The sequence below is a fragment of the Gracilinanus agilis genome, chromosome 3 (assembly GCF_016433145.1).
Source record: "Gracilinanus agilis isolate LMUSP501 chromosome 3, AgileGrace, whole genome shotgun sequence".
NCBI lineage: Eukaryota > Metazoa > Chordata > Mammalia > Didelphimorphia > Didelphidae > Gracilinanus > Gracilinanus agilis.
This window is the reverse complement of record NC_058132.1, coordinates 630,754,485-630,776,910: the sequence shown is the minus strand read 5'-3', so window position 1 is coordinate 630,776,910 and position 22,426 is coordinate 630,754,485. Positions and strand designations below refer to the sequence as shown.

Sequence of the window (22,426 nt, the reverse complement as noted above, 5' to 3'; positions counted from 1 at the left end):
CTTCAAAGAGTATTGTGTTCCTTTAGCTGTTTAAGAGTTCTGCCCTTCAGGACAATATAAACTTGTTGAGGGCAGGGATTGAATTGTATCCCCAGAACCCAGAGACTAGTTTTGAACATAATAAAGGTTTAATGTATTTATAATTATATTACATATTTAGTTATATATATATATTATACACATATAATACATTGTTATATTAATGTATTATATATAAAGTTATATAGTATATAATTATATTATATGATTACTTAATTTTATTTTTACATATTTTACATATTTACATGTTTACATTATTATATATTACACACATATTATATATTATATAATTACAATGTATAATTGTATAACTATATTACATATAATATGTTGTAATTATAAAATAGAAATATAATTAAAATAATTTAGTATGTTAATGATTAAGATAATATATTACTATGATATGATAATATTACTATATTAATAATACTGGATTGATGAGGATTAATGAATGAAACCAAATTTAGGACCCTCTCCCAGTGGAATGAGAGAATCATGAAATCTTGATGGGACTTATCTTTTCTAAAATATCTATTCTATCTTGCTGGTGCTGAAATCATCCTAGATAGATCCCAGGATCCTAGGTTTAGAGCTGGAAGAGAACTTAGAGCCCATGAAGTCTAATGCCATCATTTTACAGATAAAGAAACTGACTGGCAGAGGTTAAATGGCTTTTCTAGGACATAGCCAGTGTCTGAGGTGGGATTTGAAAGTAGGTCTTCCCTCCTCCAAATTCATTACCTCTCCATTCAACCGCACTGCCTCAATTCCATTTTGTACAATGTTCTTCTTCCTTTCAACATGTTAGGCAAGATCTTTAATATCTTTAGTGAAAAGCAAGTACTCGGAACCCAATATTATTTGGTCAATAATGTATTCTCCTTTCCCAGAGTACTTGCTTTTCACTAAAGAGATCATTCTAGGTATGTACTTGTATGGTTATAAATATATAGTAACCAACTAGAATTATCCAGATCCTAGGAGGTCTAGATACTCATCTTACTTTTCAACTAGCTGTGTGGCCTTGGACCAGTCACATAAGTCTTAGTCTCTCCATCTGCGAAATGATGATAGAATGTTAATTGTGAGATACAGTAAGTAGAAGGAGGTCATAGATTTAAAGCTATAAAGAATTTTAGAATTTATCTTGTTTAATCCTTAATTTTCAGAGAGTAAAAGTTTCAGAATTTCATAGAGTGAAAGTGATTGCCCCATAGCAGAGCCAGAATCTGAAGCCAGATTCTCTGTCTTCAAAGTCAGCATACTTTCTATTGCACCATGAGGCCTTAATGAGATTATGAAAATGGAAGGGAGCCAGTCAAGCTGCTTAGAGAGAATTGAAGTAATTTAGGGGGATTTTTGTACATTAGTTGTGCTCGCAACTCACCTCAAAGCAGATGTCAACTCACTTGAAGGGTGAGTCTATTAGGAGATAGTCATTCAGAATTGAACCAGAAGACATATCTAATTAAACCATGTTGCAAGGCTGTTGGATTCTTCTATGATATGTTTGAGAAAGCCCAGATGTGACAACTGAGAGAATTGGATTAAATGATCTCTAGGTTCAGTCCAGTTCTGAAATTCAAAAATTCAAAACTTCTAACCCTGACCCAGTGAGTAGGAGGTGACAGCCCCCAATGCCATGGGGACAAACCTGAATAGTACTATACATTTTATTTCTTTTTACTGAAAGTGTAGTCATTATGTTGCAATGTGCCTAACTCACTCTCTTCTCAATTAATAAAATTTAAAATCCTCAATCCCCCTAAATCCCCTAGTTAATCTCACTCCATAATTATTCATTTACTTCTTCAATTATTTTGTGACTCAGTAATTGATAAAAGAGAACTGTGTGCTATGGATGTCTTGCATTTTTCTCGGCCTTTTCTAAGCTAATTCTCTCCTACTTAGCTAAGCTAGGTGTTATCATCAATTAATATTTATCATTTGGATCTGAATCTAACTCCTTCTACGTGATTCAGAGCTCCTCTCAGCCAATTTTTGGTGAGCTCCGTTGAGGACTTGAATGATTAACTCTCATTTGATAGACTTTCTTCATCATGCGAAGATCATCAATAGTACTTCAAAAAATAGAATGAAAGAAGGATGTCTCTAAGGTGAATGAGCGAGCAGGGAATTGACAATATGTGTTATAATATACCTTATCACTCTCAGTTTGAAGCCAGTATTTCTTCCCTATTGCCTTGGCTAATAATAGTCCTATCCTTCATCCAAATTTGATTTTGTCTGGAAGATTCACAGGCAAAGTTATGGGGTTATGGGGGCATGTGACAAATGCCTGCAATCTCTGCTCCTGGGGAGGATAAAGCCAGTGGATCTCCCAGGCTCTGGAGTTCTGAGATGTAGGAGGCTAAAAGTGATTAGGTATCTTTACCATGTCTGGCACCAATTTGGTGACTACTTAATAAAGGTTGAACCACGCCAGAAATGGAGCAAGTCAGATATTCTGTGCCTATTAATGCCAGTGTGGGCAAGCTAGGGAGACTAGGGCTGAAACAATAACAAAACCTTATAGGAATCATTTCTTTTATATATAGATATCATTATAGAGGGAAGGCAATGTGATGTACTAGATAGGGAACTAAATTTTATCATATATATATATATATTCATATTTATACCAGATGTGTTTTGAGATTTAAAATGGTTGAGAGAGAATTCAGAGGATATTGTGGGAAGATGGGAAAAAGAAAATGAAAACACTTTCTTTGGATCTTCCATTTATACTGGTAAGCATTTTAGTGTAGTAGAAAGAGCCCTGGACTTAGAGTTCAAATACTAGAGTTTGAATCTCAGCTATGACAGCTGTTGTTTTCCTCAGGCTAGGCATTTGAATTTCCTTTTTTTTTTAAATTTTAAACCGTTACCTTCCATCTTGGAGTCAATACTGTGTATTGGCTCCAAGGCAGAAGACTGGTACGGGTAGGCAATGGGGGTCAAGTGACTTGCCCAGGGTCACATAGCTGGGAAATGTCTGAGGTCAGATTTGAACCTAGGACCTCCCATCTCTAGGCCTGGCTTTCAGTCCACTGAGCTACCCAGCTGACATTTGAATTTCCTGAACCTTAGTTCCCCAATCTATAAAATGAAGACAAAATCTACCTCACAGGGTTGTTGAGAGTATGTCTGCAACAATGAATGAATGAACAATGATTAAGTAAGCTTTCTGGCTTGAAAATGCTATAAAATGTGAATTGTGTTATAATTTAGATTATAGATATCTGTGAATTGGTCTTATTCCCTCTATTAGATTACAAGATGTTTCTTCTTTGCTTTCCAAGCATCTGGCACAGTGGATTGACCATAACAGATACTTAATAAGTAATTATTGAAGTGAATTAAATTAGCTTTTTGATCGGTGTCCCAGGATTGCTGATTCTAGAAGCCTTATCCTCCTTCACCCACTCCAACAGTCACTTGTCACCCTATCACCATGCTGACTTGCCTTTTATTGGCCTTGCTTCCATTTGGGATGACATAGATATCCATAATTATTATCGGTAAGGTCTATGAATCTTCTTTTTGTGTAAAAATGTGTTAGGAATCCTTACTCATCCATATGTGTGGGCACAATTAGAGGTTGAATGTTTTGGAAGGAAATAGGATTGCTCTATCCTTCCATACCGAATATGAGAAACTAGTGGGTGTCCCAGAACACCCCCATATGTGATGGTGGCACAAAGCCTTAAGTAGGGTATGGTCAAGGTCTAAATGGAACTCTTAGGACATATTAATGTTCTGCCCATCTGGTTGCTATGTTTTGTGCATTTCCTCTCCAATATGGAGAAAAAAAGCAGTGGAAGCTGAATTTATCTTTTTTTTTCCCTCTCATCTGGTATACTTACAGCTTATTCCAGCCATTGCTTGGCTAGTAGTAATTCTACCATTCTTCCGGATGCTATTTTGCTTAGAAAGAAGGAAGAATCTCAGGAGGAATTAAAGGAATTTACTCTCCTTTATGTATGCTGGAAGATGACTCCTTTATAGCCAGTCTGTATGCAAAGTCAGAATTTAATAAGAGGTGTGAGGTCCAGTGGAAGAACATTGGTTCTAAAAACAAAGACATGAGTTCAGAACCCACCTCTGAAATCATGTGACCTTGGGTAAGTCAACACACCTCCTTGGGGCTTGGGCTTCCTTACCTGTAAGATGAGGATGTTGGACTGAATCTGGTTTTCTTGACCTACTTTTGCATCTTAAACATCTTTGGCAGTCTAGTGAAGCTGATGAACCCCTTCTAAGAATAATGTTTTTAAAAGCATAAAATAAGGCACATTGGATTAGAGAGAAAACAACAGATTAGTGAAAGTAAAGGTGTAATATCTTTTTACCATCCCTTTTCACAAACAACCTGAAATCTATCCATGGACTCAAGATCTCCTAGATTAGATCATCTCCAGGGTTCTTCTCAGCTATGTTTCTCTGATTCCATGATTCAATAAAGGCCATACCATATAAACTTAATTAAGTACCCATAAGATTCTTGAGACCCAATGTAACATCTCTAATATTAACAGCATTATTATTATCCTCTGTGGCTATGAGATGCCTCCAGTTAGCCACTTGTAGGCTGAGTATTTTCCCCTCTTCTGAATATGTAATTTCATCTGTGTGAGTAGTTCTTCCACCAACACAAAGCATAAACCCATCCTAGTAGGACATCGCTAAGTCTGAAAATTTGGAATTGCAAAGAATGGAATTAAAATAATCGCCTACTGGTCGACCATCTGGTTAGGGAGCCTCTCCGACTTAAGCTAAGTTCGTCCTTTGGGTGACAGACATTTGCAGTCCATCACTGGGCTTATTTTCTAAGTTTCCCAGCTTGGTATTCAGACTTGTGTGACTGACCAAGTCTCTAAGGATCCAGGGTCACCCTCATGCCATGATGAGGCATCTCCACTTTTGTGGAGAGTAGTATATTCTCTCTTTATGAGTTTCCTGTTTCCTGCTTATATCCAAAGTGCCTTCATTTTATAAGATGCAGCTGTGGCAGAGTCAACTACAGCTGAACAATTCTGATTTCCAGAAGTATTAGCTCAATGTTCAAATCACTCTTACTTCAAAGACTTGGCTACCTTCCCTCCAAGAGGATTAACCTAGTGAGTGCTGACTTAATCGATCTTAGCAGTGGGAGGATCCTGCAACCTGGCAAAATAATCATGGAACCCTTCTGGGCCATAAATATGCCCAGAAGTAACAGTTTTAAAACCATAGCTTATGGGCTTAAGCACCAAAGGAAGTCGAGTTTATATCACAGGCTTGCCATTTACTGGCTGTTTTACCTTGGGCAAGTCATACAATGTCCCCAGACTTCTGTATCTTCATCTATAAAACTACAGTGCTAGATTAGATGACTTCTGAAACTCTTTTTGACTCAAAATCCATGATTCACAATTTGAGAGAAATTAAGCTATTCCTTTAACCATAAAATGGAATATATAAAATGTGGTGTTTGAATACATTTAGTCCATTTCTTTTTGATATGAAAATCTGTCTGAAATTTCCTTGCCAAGGTTGCCATTCTTATCATTCCTTTTTTTTTTCACCAAAACTCAAATGCCATATAAACTCATTGCTTTGGTTCATAAGTAAAGGGAATTGGAAGGCTAAGTGGGTACCTACACCATTTAATGAGATTATATTTTCTATAGAGGGTTGCCATGGCCACTCTTTTTTGGGGGGGACTTGAAACAATATTACTGGTATCTCGCTCCATTACATATTATTTCATATCCAAGGGCTAGCAGTTGTTAAAAAAAACACAGAGAACTATGATCCTCAACATGAAAACCTCATTGAAGGTTGATTCTTTTGGGTTGGTTAGGCTTTGTGGTTGTCTGACTCTTAAATCAAAACCTAGCACACTGGCTCACATATAGTAGATGTTTAATAAGTTTTTGATGATTGATGGATGTATAATTTTTAGAGGTACTATAGATGGACAATGTACTCAGCTCAGCATTGAATAGGAGGTAGAAAGTAAATTATATTGTGTTAGGGGAATTATGCAGCAATTGAAAATGTATTCTTTCAACTCTTTCCAAACTGCTCTTAGGTAGTGAAATGGATAGAGCCTGGGGCTTGATGTCAGGAAGACCTGAGTTCAAATTCTCCCTCAAACATTTACTAGCTATGTGGTTTGGGGCAGTAACTACCTCTCTCACAGTCAATGTCCTCAACTACAAAACAGGGAGTTGGACAAGGCCTCTGATAACCTCTTTCAGTTTTAAATCTATGATATTTGGCTATTTAACTGATTTTCCCAAGATCTCACAAGTAGCATGTGTCAGAGGAAGAATTTGAACTGCTTATTATCCTGACTCTGAAGTGGGCTTTTAATTCACTTTAGGGAGTGCTTCTTATCTTTTTTTTTTTTCTGGCATCACAATCATTCCTTGCTATGCTCTCTCTCTCTCTCCAAATAGAATTTTCCCTTGTCTAGCAAAAGTTACTGTCATAAAAATCCTAATTGAGGACTTATATTTGTGGAAAAAGAGATTAGATGGTCATGTAGAGAAAGTATAGAGAAAGAGATGAAGAGAAGATTATCTGGAACATCAGTGGCTCTGTGATCCAATCATTAGTGAAGACATTTCCCTCCTTTGATTCAGAATGGAACCCTTTCTTACCCTCTTATTCCTTGTTTCTCTTGTACATATCTTCACATCAGTCCTTAGCAAAGGGTCCACCTGATTGGATAAGGACCTTCCTATAGCTTTATTATCATGTTACAAGTACCAAGTAGAGTGTGTAGGTGGTAAAAATATTATCTCTACCTCTTGGTACACAACTATTGCTTCTTTTCTTTTTTTCCACAGACAAATATCTCTTTGATGTTATCTTTTACCCAATTTCTCATGCATAATTTATTACAGCCTATTTATGTCCACTATGAGACTTCCTCAAATCCTTTGGCTGATGCACAGTTGATTTTTCTGAGATTATGGTATTCTAGAATTCATTACCATATTGCATCACTGGAAAAACTGGTGTTTTGTTTTAAGAAGAATTTTTTTCTTAGAGAGAAGCCTAATGTTATTGATAGCTCTGAAAAATTTCCCAGTGCTATTCATTATACTTTCTTTTATTCAGTTATAGCCTAGCTCACTGATCATCCCTACTATCTCTGAAAAAAATGTGTCCTGATGAACTAGCTATATGGATTGCCCAGGCAACTGTTTGCCATAATAAGCACAATATTTTTCATCCACTTGATTTTTTCTGTATGGATTGTTAGACCAATCTATTCTGAATGATTATGAATCTTATTGAAGTTCTATAGTGTTCAGAACTTAACAGAATTAGAATAAATTCACAAACGGACACAATTGTGAAACCTCAGCCTATACAGGCATACCTCAGAGATATTATGAATTCAGTTCCAGACCATGGCAATAAAGTGAATATAATAACAAAGAGAGTCACATGAATGCTTTGGTTTCCCAAAGTTATGAATACACTATACTATAATCTCTTAGGTGAGGTTGCGATTTCTATAGCAAATGTGATTTTTTTACGGGGTGGGGTTGCTAGCCCCACGCCCAACCCTCCTCCTTTTTCAGCCTGGCTTGGGACCGTCCTTGGTGGAGTTTTATTTCCCAAACCTTTTGAAAGATAAAGAGATTAAACAGGCAAAATTTATCTTCCAGAAGGTAAGAATCATCATCGAACAGTCCATGGAGTGGCAGTCCCCCCTCTACATGACTTTCGTGGATTTCGAGAAGGCATATGACAGCGTAGACAGGAGCATCATCTGGAGATTGATGCAACATTACGGGATTCCCCCGAAGCTCATCAACATCATCCAGCGGTTATACGAAGACTTTACCTGCCAGGTCATCCATAATGGGAAACTGACGGCTCCCTTCACAGTGAAGACGGGAGTGAAGCAAGGCTGCATGCTTTCGCCCCTTATCTTCTTGATGGTCATAGATTGGATCATGAGAAGAATTACCAAGGACAACAATACGGGCATTCAATGGACACACACCAAACAGCTTGAGGACCTTGACTTCGCAGATGACATCTGTCTCCTTTCTCATAAGCAGCAGGATGCGCAAGCCAAACTTGCATGACTCTGAAGAAGTGGAGAAGACAGGTCTGAAGATCAACAAGAAGAAGACCGAAGTGATCACAGTCAACAGCACACAGGACCTGCCAATCCAACTACAGGGAGAAAACATCAAGGAGACGGACCACTTCACCTATTTGGGTAGCATCGTCAGTAAGGATGGCGGAGCAGATGAGGACATCAGAAACCGAATCAACAAAGCCAGACAGGCATTTAGCACCCTGCGGTCTGTCTGGATCTCCAAAGCACTGTCCCTCGTCACTAAGCTCCGAATCTTCAATACCAATGTAAAGGCCGTCCTCCTATATGGATCAGAAAGCTGGAGAGTGACGAGCGCTAACACCAATAAACTCCAGGTCTTTGTTAATAGATGTCTACGCTACATCTTGAACATCAGATGGCCTGAAAAGATCTCCAATGCTAGTCTCTGGGAAAGAACAATCCAGTACCCCATTAGTCAGGACATAAAGAAACGTAAGTGGAGAAGGATAGGACATACTCTACGAAAATCGGAAGACAACGTAGCCAGACAAGCATTGTGCTGGAACCCTTCAGGGAGGAGGAAAGTCGGAAGACCAAAACAGACCTGGCGAAGATCTGCCGAAAATGAAACAAAAACGGTCGGAATGACATGGACCCAGCTGGGGGAAGTTGCCCAGAACAGAGTCCGCTGGCGTGAGATGGTTGCGGCCCTATGCTCCTAAGGAGTCAACAGGAATAATAATAATAATAATAAATAATAATCTCTTAAGTATGAAATTGTTATCATGTCTAAAATGTATATACCTTAATTAAAAGTATTTTATTACTAAAAAGTTCTAACCATCATATGAGCCTTCAACAAGTCATAATTATTTTGCTGATGGAGGATCTTGCCTTGATGTTGATCTGCTGACTGATCAGGGAGGGTGGTGATTGTTAAAGGTTGGGGTGGATATGGAAATTTCTTAAAATAAGACAACAATGAGATTTATCTTATACATTGATTCTTCCTTTCACTTAAACTCTTAGAGGTCATTGTGAGATTATTAATTGACCTAATTTCAATATCACAGAGATTCAAGCAGAGGGAAAGGGTCCGGGGAATGGCCAATCCATGGAACAGTCAGAACACGTAAAACATTTATTGATTAAGTTTGCGGTCTTATGTGGACACAGTTTTTGGTGCCCTAAACCAATTATAAGGATAATCTCAAAGATCATGGATAATGGATAGATACCTGTAATGGATATAAAAGAATGAAAAAGTTTTAAATTGTGATGATTACCCAAATATGATAGACACAATGTGAGTAAAAGCTGTTGGAAAAATAAAACAGATAAATTTGTTCAGTGCATGGTTGCCACAAACTTTCAATTTGCGAAAAAAAAATTAATATATACAAATCATAAGAAAATGTAGTGCAATAAAATAAGGCATATCTCAATAGGGAATTCTTATACCATTTGGATACTATATAAGACACATGCTGGAATGGCAGCAAACACTTTTGATTCCTTGATTCCTCTTTATGTGGGAGAGGGGGAAGTTATTTATTGTTTAGTCTGCTATAGAAAAATGTCCATAAAATCCTGCATCTTCCAATCTCCTTTTCATTAACCATATCCTTGATATAGTCATAGGCCAGTTTCCTAGAAATTTTATAGCTACTAGAAAGATGGCTTAGATATCCTAGTGGTTACACTAATATCCATGAAATACCTAGAACACCTACCATTATGAGTCAGTAAGAGTCTTGAATTTCAAGTCAGAGAACCCCTGTTGAAATTCCAACTCACTTATTTATAAATTATGTGACCTCATCTGAGTCACTTAACATCTCTACATCTAAATTTCCTCCTCTGGAAAACGGAGGGTTTGGGAATGATGACTTTTGAAGTCTCTTCTCTGTTCTATGCTTTCCTGTCATTGGGCTAAATCTTCTCTGCAAAATATGTGGAAGGATACAGGCAAGAATTATTCAGGATACCAAGGTGTAGTTGAGTCATAATCTTCATCAGCAGAAGGAAGAGTCACACTACAGACACCACAGATCCATCCGTGAGTTTTTTTTCCACATTGAAACAGTGTCCATCTTCACAAAAGTATTCCAACCCAAATTAGACTCAACATAAATGGGCACTCCTAAACTTCAGAGGACATTTAGGGCAGAATTCTTCAAACTGTGTTCTATGTTGCCATGTTTCGGATGTAATAAGTAAGGATTTTATTACTACGTTTTTGTCTGAGTGTTACTTTCCCTTCTAAAAGTATTAAATATGAGTTGGTAACAAAATGATCATTTATAACAATTTTCAGTATGAAAATTTTGCTTAGCTATCTTTGTCTTTATCAAAATTTTCCTGACCCTCTTTTATCCTGTCTTTTCTATATTCCTAGTGCTTCCAACTGTATTTCTGATCCCAATCAATTCCATATGCATATAAGTTTGGAAAGAAACTGAATTAAGATCATTCAAAACTGCTAAGAATTTTAGATCTGACTGGAACTAAGGAGAATACACAATTCAACTATTCCATTTGGCAAACATTTCTTAAATCCCTCCATTTTGTATAAGGTAGAATGTCATAGTGGACCTATCCTTGATGTCAGGAAGAACTGAATTCAAGTCCTGCCTCCAATATATTTGTGATCTTTGGTAAATCATTTAACTTGCAGTGGTCTAGATGACCATCTAAGGCAGTGATTCCCCTGGTGGGTGCTGCAGTGATCCAGGAAGGTGGTGATGGCCACAGGTGCATTTATCTTTCCTATTAATTGTTATTAAATTAAAAAAAATTAATTTCCAGGGGGCTAAGTAATATTTTTTCTGGAAAAGGGGTGGTAGGCCAAAAAAAATTGGGAACCACTGATCTAAGGCAATAAGTTTCAGAGCATTTGATTATGTGTAACAAGGTGGGACAGGTAATCAACAACTGGGAATTTTCTTACTAATGATATTACAGGTCCAGAACCTATCCTTAATCCTATCACTATCCCTGCCTCTTACTTGCTTAAAGGTCTGGGGAGAAAGACAGAGAGATTTTAGGTAGTTTTACCTTTTTTCTTCCTTCCAGAGAATCAAAACAAAATTTTCAAAGCCTTACTGGCCAGAAAAATCTGTTAATGATTATTGTTATTTTGCTTGCTACTGTTTATCCCCCACCTGAAATTCACTTAGTATTCGGGATAACATTTTTAGATTGAATCACTGTTATTTTTGAAAAGTTTTAAATTATATAGGACCCTTCTGAGACTGCTTATGTCCAAGTGTGCAAATATAGACCACCACAATTCAATTCAACATTTATAGAGTACATACTGTATTTTTATTGTGTTTTTTACTCTTCTTATTTTTCCCAATGAAATATGGATACAATTTTTAATAATCACTCTGAAATTTTGTGATCCATGTTGTCTCCCTCCCTCCATGAGATAGGTAATATGATATAGGTTATACATGTGCTATGGTGTGATACATAGTTCCATGTTTGCCATATTGTGAAAGAAGGCACAGATCACTTATATAAGAAAAAAAACTCATGGAGGGAATAAAATAAAAAATGGTTTGCTTCCAAATTTGCATTCAAACTCCATCAATTCTTTCTATGGTGATTGATAGTCTTATTGTCTCTTGGATGTGTTTTTTGAATCCTTGAGCTACTGATAATAGTTAAGTCATTCATAGTTGATCATCATACATTATTGTTGTTACTGTGTATGACATTCTCTTGGTTCTGTTCACTTTACTTTGCATCATTTCATATAAGTATTTCCAGGTTTTGTGTGTGTGTGTGTGTGTGTGTGTGTGTGTGTGTGTGTCCCATTTGTCATTTCTTATGCCACAAAAGTATTCCATTACAATCATGAACCACAATTTGTTCAGCCATTTTCCAATTTATGGATACCCTTTCAATTTCCAGTTCTTTGGCACAAAAAGAGCTACTAGAAATATTTTTGTTCAAGTAGATACATTTCCCCTATCTTTGATCTCTTTGAGATGTAGAGCTGATAACGGTATTGCTGGGTCAAGAGATTATACTTATGGAGTTGTAAATGCAGTGATATAGGTCCTGTTGTATTTCTTTATAATTATACTGTGTCCTCACAATAAAAGATATAGGCAGCAATAGTTTTATTTTTTATTCGCATCTTCAGAATCTGGTAGAGTACCTGACACATAGTAGGTACTTAATAAATGTCTGTGGATTGGTTGATTCATTGATTTGTTAACTGATTGATGTGACATTAGGGAAGAAAAGATGAAAATCCTAGTAGGCTCTGCATTTTGCCCTTTTCTGCTTGGGAGATTGTGGGAGAAGTACATTATGTTCACATATCCATGTGCATATACATATATATATATATATATATATATTTACACACATATACACACACACAATGAAATCAAGTAAGTAGGGAGAGCAATAACAATAGGAGGGGTGGTTCAGATCAAGTCTGAAATAGAAGTTGATATCTGAATTGAATTTTGAAGGAAATCCTCCAAACTTGGTACAAAGTTATAGAGGTGGAAGATTATGGAAGTATAAATATGAGCTAGAAGGGATAGTGGAGGCCATTGAGTCCAACTCCCTTATTTTTCTAGAGAGGAAACGGAGACCCAGATGGTCATATGGGGAGTCATAGAACCTAGATATTTTGATGGACAGTTGCTACCTTTTCCCTATTTATCAGGGAAGACTAACAAAGAGGAAAAGGTGGGGTTTCAGGAAATGCTTAAAGGAAGAAAAAAAATAGTTTTCCATGTGATTGACCTAAGGAATACAAACTGAGAAAAATTAAGCCATAGAGAGATCTTATTGACTTTAAATCCTGGGCTATCTCTACCACACCAGTGTTACCTTTGCCACAACTCAGGCAGGGATAGAAGAGTATGAACCAGCAACAGCTACATCAAGCCACTTGAAATCATTCAATCCAAAAATCTTTTATCTAACAAGAAAATCTTTTCTTAGTCTAGATCATGAAGGTTCATTGTATATATATCTAGTCAATAAAGGAAGAAGATAAGATAAGCATATGATTGTGATTGTCTTGGTTCTTTATTTAATTTATTTAATTCAATTCAACAAGTATTTATTAAGTATTAAGTACTCTAGCATCTGGGGACAGAAGCACAAAAAAAAAAAAACCAAAAAAAACCACACACACACAAACGTCCTATGCCCCAAAGAGCTGATGTTCTATTTCACACAGGAGGTGGGATTTCAGTTTTGAAAGGAAGAGTGATTATGGTGATGATTGGTGGGCAGGAGCTTCTGATATAAGGAGATAGTTGTGGTAGGAAAACAAGACTGAAAACATACTGATTGTCTTTCCTGAAAGAGAACTAATAAGTCCTAGAAACTATTTAACTCTTGTTAAAACAGATCAGCATCCTGGTTAATATAGATGTCTAGTATTAGCATTGTCTTCTTCCCACTTAGACTTGGGACCCTTAGAAATAACTTACCTCTATTTCCAGTGAAGAAAATAATAGGTGTTTAGCCCTCCTTAGCTTATGTAAGTCATAAGCATTATTCTCTAAACAATGGATTTTTTTTTGGTGCATGCATAGGGAGTTAGGAAAATATAATTGCCTCTGATTCAGTGGGTTATAGATTTTTGAGACTGCCTATTCTTCAATTGGGATGCCCGCAAAACCCCCATTGATTTTGAAGTTCATTTAGGAATTGATTGATGAATAGGACCCTTTCATCTTTGAGATTAATTTGAAAGCAGCTATCCACCAGGATCAGTTTTAATACCAGGAACCACAGTAAGGGTCCCATGCCCAGAGCTTGAAATTTTCTTATGAAATCAATGTGTCAATATTTCAGTGGATCTGTGATCACATTGACAAGAATATTTCCTCTGCTAAAGCAGATTGTGACCTATATACAGTTTCAGATTCATGTATATCATCCTTTTTCATAGTTTTTTAAATTATTATCCCTCCATAGAGCATAGACTCTGTGCTTGGAAGTTGATCATTCAATTTTCCTAATATAACTTATAGCACTCGGGTCTTCTATTATTTTCAATACATGACCAAATTCATTTTCTAGTCCTGCAGAGGACCATAGGCACAGAGCTCGAATATCCATGAAACTATTTGGTCTAACTATCTCCTACTATAAAAGAGGAAACCAAGACCCAAAGAGACAGCAACTTACCCAAAGTTACAAAGGAAATAAAAGGCAGAAATGAGACTCGATGTCCTTCAAACACAAATTCAGTGTTCCTTATATTGTACAGTATTTTCATTGATGATATTATTTAAGTTATTTCTAAATTACAGGTTATTACTTGTAAATGTTAAGCAGAGATAGTCATGGTTAAGAGCACTGGTAATAGAATCAGGAAGAGCTGAGTACAAAATCTGGCCACAGACTTTTTCTAGTTGTGTGACACTAAGCAAGGAACCTATTCTCTGATATCTGACTGAAAAAAGTATCCTCTGGAACCACTGGAGAAGGAAGTGGCAAAGAATTCCAGTATCCTTGCCAAGAAAATTTCATGGATAACTGTGGTCCAAGAGGTTATGAAGAGTTGGACACAACTGAAAATCAACAATAAATAAGCCTACTTATATGTATGAGATGTCTTTTCATCACTTTGGGGGACATAGTGAAAAATGTTGGGATACTCAGGTAGGGAGAAGGGTAAAGAGTTCTAATAAACTGGAGTTTATTTAGAATGAAAAAGCTACTTTGGGGTGACCAAATTAAATGTCTGTTGGAGATGAGGGGAAGTCCAGGGAAACTTGTGTGAAAATTCTCTTAGTTTCTGCAGGTCTCTAAAAAGTAATAAGGTGGGAACAGAACATGTGAAGTAGTCAGTGAAGAACCCAATGATCAAATATTTCCAGAACACTAAAGCTATCCCTTGGGTGCTGTCAAGTCCTTAAGGCAGCAAATATAGAATAGATATGAAAGAAAGAGAGATGGGCCAGAATGGAGAACCAAATGGAGCTTTCTGAGGGTATGGTTAATTGAAATGTGTCATCTGGAGAGTCTAGTCCTTTTTTAATGGGCTATGACTTCTCCCCTAAATTATCCGAGGCCCTGCCCTAGTAAGAGTGATCATTTTGGATTTTGTTCTAAGGACAGAAGACTAGAGATTGAGATTAGGAGTTTCTCAAACATTCAGCAAGTCTTCTAGTCATGTTTGAATTCAATGTGTTGGTTTCTTTCAGGGCCTGATTTACTGCTTTATTGCAAGGGAAAGACCTCCATACCTTGCTTAAAATCTCAACATATTAGACTCTTATTTAGAAAAGAGTTATTTCCACAGTAATTTGGAATATTTCATTTGGCACCTTAAATCCCCTAACTTAGAATTTCCTGTGATTTGACCAGAAAATGATACTATTCTTAGAGAGGCAGTAGAGGCCATGGTGCAGGACTTAAAGCTAGCAAGACCTGAAGTTTATTCCTGCCTTAGGTCTTTGCCAACTGGGTGATACCACCATAACATCTCCCCCATCCTCGACAAACTGCAAGTCACTTAATCTTTCTGAGCCTTAGTTCTCTCATCTGTTAAAAAACAAAAACTAAAAGGTAATAAAATAATAATAATAATACTAGCACCCACTTCATGGGAGTATTATGAAAATTAACTAGAATAATTTATTTTGAGTGCCTGCATACCTTAAAGCCCCATATAACTGTGAGTTAGTTTATAAAGTGGGAGTTTTATTTTAATTCTTGTAAAATCAGGTCAGAAGTGGCTCAGTAGATCTTCAGACACCAGTCCTAGACAATTGTAGTGGAAGAGATGGGCTCACCCTGGAAAATCAGATGTCTCAAGGATAACCCAATTCATCTAAAAGAGGTCAGCACTTCTACACAGACAAGGTGAGGGAGACTGCTGGCTTTAGAGGAGAGCCACATTCAGAATATGAGTTTTACTGGCCCCATGACAGAAAATGTGTCAATCTGCTGCTAATAGCCCTGTGGTTCCATTTCTGGTTAACTAACCTCACTATCATCATTTTAAAGGTGTGAAGTCTAAAATAACACAATTTAGTTTTAGTAAATTAGTTCTATAAATTGCATACTTGATATTCCCCTATGATTTTAGACATCATAACAAAGTTAAGAATAATTGATGCTTTAATAATACTTCGAAGTTTGCAGAACATCTTAAATGCATTAACTTATTTGACTCTCTCACCAACTCTGAGAGGAGATTACTACATATAGCATCACCTCCATTTTACAAACTTAGAAATAAACATATGTAGAGGATCGGTGATTGGCCCATTGTTTTCAGAGACAGGTTTTGAATTCAGGTATTTCTGATTCCAAGGCAAGGACTCTGACTTCCACAAGACAGGATTTCATCAGGCAGAATACACTGCATTTACTTTTAAGGACTAGACTCTCATTGACCAGTCTTTTATTATTACTATATTTGGTGATGATAATAACATATATTCAGTGCTTTCTATTTTGTAAAGCACTTTCAATCAATTTTCTAAAGCAATATACCCTAAATTTGAAATCACAATAAAATTTTTTATTTTAGGATTGAGAACATTCCATAGAATTTTTTTTAATTCCTTACTTTCTGTCTTAGTAAACATTCTGAGACAGAAAAGCAAGGGCTAGGCAAATGGGATTTAAATGACTTTCCCAAGATCACACAGTTAAGCGTTTAAGACCAGATCTACAGTTAGGTCCTCCTGACTGGTACTCTATCCACTGATCCACCTAGCTATCCTGATTTCATAGAATTCTATCCTTAACAGAAGATAAATCTGAAAGATAATGAAAAATGAAATTAAGATTCTAACTAGATGGATTTGAGTGGAATTTCAATAATTTTCCCTCCTTTTCTTTTTGGTCCCAACCTATGATTTCATCTGTCTAGTGAATTCCCTTTTAGGGACATTCCTCTACCAACTTAGCTCAGCAACTTAATTATTATTGAATTTAAGATGAAAATTACTAAAGTCAAGTTATCATACAGAATATCATAACTTAGTCATTTAATGTATAGTCCTCTTGAAAACCTTTGGAAAAACTCTGAGCAAAACCTCCCTAGAGTCACACCGACTTCTCTTTTCTGGGATTGTGCATACTTTGTTTTAATTTCCTTGGCTATGATAATAGCTTTTTAAAAATGAGGAATGATCTTGCAAGGAAGAGCATGTAAGAATGAAATTATGAAAATCACAAAAGCTCAAAGAACCAACCCTGGAAATATGTTTTATTTCCCATAACCATGGAGGGCAGGTTCATGTGTGATGTTTGGAGCGAAGTAGGATTGAAAGACACAAACCAGTAGCTCAAGAAAATAATGACTCCCATTCTAGGTTCTAATTAAGCCATGAATTTACCTAATGCAGAATTTCAACCCCTGGACAAAAGAGTAGTTTATAGTATATGAAAAGAGATTTACAAAAATCTTCACTGCAAACATCCCAGCACCATATTATATTTAAAAATTGACATGGCATAGTGGAAAATGCTGGATTGAGAGTCAAGAGACCAAACAAATAATTTGGTCCTCCATGCCTTTGCTTCTTCATCTGTAAAGTGAAGGTATTGGTTCCAAGTTTCCTTTGAGCCCTTTAAAATTTTGTGCTTCCCGTGGAGATTATATGAGCCAATCTGTAAAGTGTACCCTTTAAATAATAACTAAATGTAGTGGCTAAATCTGTGACCAAGTTTTGAACAACTGTGTGGGGCAATGAGTAGTTAAATGAGTCAACAATCTGGTACATGTCAAAGGTAAAATTTGAATGTAAATTTTCTAACTTCAAGGCCAGCATTCTATCCTCTATACCAGGGGTCAGCAACGTATGGCTCTCAAGGCATATCTGGCTCCACCTCCGGACCTGCCAGTCCAGGCAGAGCCCCAGGATGTGCCCCAGGGGGCCCTTCAGCCCCCACCCCATATTCCAGCGCCTTCTGCCTCCATCCTCCTCCTTCCGCAGGCATTTATGGCTCTCATGGCCAAAAAGGTTGCCGACCGTTTCTTTATACTGTGCTCCTTCTCCAAGTGATTTGTTTGGGTTTGGGGGCTGAAGATGCAATTTAATTGGTTGAGAAAACCCCTTAGTAATGAAACTCTCCCTGTTAATATAGATCAGAATCTGTACAATTTAGGCTATAGAGAAATGTCAGGGTGCACTGAGAAGTTATATAATTTGCCCGAGAGCACACAGCCAATATATGTCCAAGGAGCAAACTGAAGAAGCTTTGGGAATAAGAAGAGATAAGGAGGTAGGAGTATCTCATACTAGCAGTGTGATGAATGGGGTTGGGATGAGATACAATCAACATGACCCTCTGAGGGAGGAAAGGAGGAGCCAACATTTCAAGATGGACAGCTTCAAGGTTGAAGCCTTGAGTACTGCCATGATGGAGACAGCAGCTCCCTACAGTTCCATCTATCACAGGCTGGGCAGACTTTGCTGCAGCCCTTACTACCTGCTTATCCTACACTACTTCAAGCTTCACTCCAGTGCCTTCTTACTTTGAAAGATGTTCCTTTCTTCTCCTCGCTTTACTTCTAACTCTCCAGATTTAGTGATCGTGTCTCAGCTATCTTCTGATCCTGAAAATTCCTTCATTCCCTAAAGCATTCTTAATCCAGAACATTTTTTTGCCTTTATGATACCCTTTTCCATTGGTGAGTTCCATTAAGACCTTCGATTTTGAGGAAAACTCCAGACCTCTAGTGTCTCTACTATTGTCACACCACCAGATACCTCCTTCATCCCCAACTCCCTTCAATATGTAGTTTCCCATCATGAGAATGTAAGCTCCTTGAGGGCAAGGGCAGTTTCTTTTGGCTTTTATGTATATCCCAGAAATTAGGATAGTGTCTGGCACTTTGTAAGCATTGAACAAATGCTTATTGGATTGATTATATGGCTGACTCTACTTTTTAGACTGCATTATCTCCTTATTAAAACAAAAACAGAAACAAAAACCTTGTATTTGTTTTGCATAGAATTCTTTATGTACAGATTTCAGATGTTCTTTTTACACCTATATATACTCATGTTGCTTCCTCTGTTAAAAATATAAACTCCTTTTTGTCTTTGTGTACTTGGTGCCTTGCCTGGCACATAGTAGGCACCTAATTGTTGTCAATGGATTGACTCACTGATTGAATATTGACACCATGAAATAGAGCTTCTAACAAACTCTTCAGAACATAAGGAAAAAATACTACAATTCTCATTTTTTTAATTATAAAACTAGATTTTCATGGATATTTTATCATTTTTTAACCTGGGTCCAGATGTGGGCATGTGTTTTGATTGAACAGGATATGGAGTATATATATATATATATATATATATATATATATATATATATTAATATGGAAACTTTACTCTGCTGAGACCCCATGTATATAGGTTAGTTTACATTTCATCCATAAGAAGTTAGGAGTTGTTGGAATGGCACTTAAAGACTATTTTAGCTTTAGGAATCTATTCTCACTTTCCTGTCTTACAAATCCAAATGTGAGACATAAAACCCTGAGTGACTTGTCCAAGGTCACATAGCCATTCCCCAAACTCAGCAGGAAAGCACATTTAAAATTTCACATAAGTGGGGGAAAACACAGAATGTCCTTCCTTAATCCTATTTATTGTTAAATCACTATGAAATAGAATAAGAAGGTCTAACAAGGGCAATATTTAATTAAACTCACTATGATATTATTGTAGTTAAAGATTAATAATGGTTTCAGTCATTACATGTATGTCACACCTCTCTACTTTCTCTAGCAGTTGAAGTGTGCAGAATAATACTGAATGATGAGGTACAGTACAAGTTTGAAGTTGACTTTTTAAAAGAGATTTCTAGCATGTTAATTAAATTTAGAAAGTTCATTTGGCATTATCCTGTCTAGATTCTTAATTAAGTGCATGAATGATAATTCATTTACTTACATTAGAAACTAAATGGTTACTCACACAAACATGCAAAGTCAAAGACTTCTTGGTAGCTCTCAAAAGTTGATGTAGAATTCAACTAGTATCTTCATTATAAACATCTGTGCTATTTCAAAAGAACAGTTAAAAGAGAACTAGAATGGCAGTCAGGAATTTAATTTGTAACTTTAAGCAAATCATTTATTCCCTCTGTGCCTTGATTTTTCTATCTGTAAAGTGAGGTCTCTGGACTATTGCTATCAAGGTTCTTTTTAGCTCTCAAAAATTCTGATTCATAATGACACACGTAAAACCCAGTGGAATTGCTGATTGGCCATGGGAGGCGGGGAGGGAGGAGGGAAGGGAAAGAACATGAGTCATGTAATTACAGAAAAATATTCTTAATTAATTAATTAATTAAAATTTCAGATAAAAAATTCTGATTCAGTGGTAATTTATGAACTGACCTAAATGTATCTGTAATGTAAAATGTATCTGTAATAGGCAAGGGGGTGGGCTAGATGGTCTTTGAGATTCTTTTCAGCTCTTAAATCTATGATCCTATGACTGGTTTTCCTGCAGTGATATTTTATAAAGGAATACTGATGTGTCAACAGGAAGGAATAGCTCAAATCCTTTTGAAAGGAGTCATTAGTCATTAGGCATGTGTCCCTATTGCATTACTTGCCTCATTTGTCTTTCTATCCTGCCCCCAATGGATTGGAAAGTGATATGGCTGATCTTTCATTTGTTCATGAAAAGGATTTATCATAATTCATCAGATAGAAGTATTGACTAGAAGACTGTATTCACTTTTCTACCCTCATTTTATTTTTTTATTAATATAATTTTATTTCCAGGTATCTCAGCTCCTCTCTCTTTCCCCTGCATCAAAGAAGGCATTGTTCAGTGAACAGATAAGTAGAGAGATTGTGTCTTTAATGTTTATAAATCTCAGTTCATTCTTGAGGTGAATACTTACAAGACATTTTCCAAATATTGCATCTGTAGCTGTATATAATTCTCTCTTGGTTCTACTTATTTCATTCTTCATTATCTCAGGTAGCCGTTTCCTAGTTTGTTTGTTTTTTAATTAATCTGCTCATTGTTTCTTATGGGGCAGTCACATTCCATCACAATAATATACCACAATTTGTTTAGTCATTCCCTAATTAATGAACATCTCCTTGATTTCCAGTTCTATGTCACCACAAAGAGCTGCTATAAGTGTTTTGGAACATATAAGTTCTTTTCCTTTTTCCCTCATCTCCTCACAAAATAGACCCTTCAATACCATTGAAGGGAAATAGTTGAATAGTATTGATGGGAAATAGTTGAATCAGTTTATAGTTCCACCAACAATGTATTAGTTTCCCCACTTTCCCGCATCCCTTCCAAAATTTGTCATTTTGCCCTTTTGCCATTTTAGCCTATCTGATGGGTGTGAGATGATGTCTCGAAATTGTTTTGTTTTACATTTCCCAAATCAGTAGTGATTTAGAGCTTTTCTACATGTACCTATAATATGGTTTTGATTTCTTTATCCAAAAATTATCTGTTCATATCTTTTGCCCATTTATCAATTGTGGAATGGCTCTTATTCCCCAAAATTTGACAAAGTTATTTTTATATTTTAGATATGAGACCTCCATCTGAAGAGAGTATGAAATTTCCCCTCCCCCCAAATTTTCTGCTTTCTTTCTAATCTTGGCTACACTAGTTTTATTTGTACAAAATGCTTTCAATTGAATGCACACAAAATTATCCATTTTATATCTCACAATCCTTTCCATCTCTTGTTTACTCATACATTCCTCTCCTATTAATAAATCTGATAACATATTCTCTGTTCTTATTTGCTTATGATATTTCCTTTTACATCTAGATCAGGTACCCATTTTGATCTTAGTGAATGTATAAGATATTGGCCCATGCCTAGTTTTTGCCAAATGATTTTCTAGCCCTCCCAGAAATTTTTACCAAATAGTGATTTCCTGTCCCAATAGCCTAGACCAGTGATGGGCAAACTTTTTAAAGAGGGGACCAAAGGAAAGGAAAAGCTCATCTGTCAGTCTGTTTCTAAGGCAACTCTTTCCAAGTTTCATTGTATTGTATCCTACTCATTGTATTCGTCAGATTAGGAATAATGTAGTTTGGTCAGATAAAACATTTCAGGGGGCCACATCTGGCCCGCAGGCCATAGTTTGCCCATCACTGGCCTAGATCTATATTTTTGTTCAAGGTTACTATTATCTTTTGCTATTGCTTGTGGCATGTTTGCTCTGTTCCACTGACCTACCATTCTATTTCTTAGCCAATACTAAGTAGTTTTGATAATTACTGCTTCCTTTCCATTTTTTAAAATTAATTCTTTTTCTACCCTATGATCATTTTAAAATTCAAGTTCAGAAAA

At 36.4% G+C, this 22,426-nt stretch overlaps 1 protein-coding gene across 1 annotated transcript in view; it reads left to right on the top strand.

Annotated features, from left to right (window-relative positions):
- SLC9A9 (solute carrier family 9 member A9) overlaps window positions 1-22,426 on the top strand; it is a 729,976-nt gene that overhangs the window by 173,946 nt on the left and 533,604 nt on the right. The window lies entirely within an intron of this gene.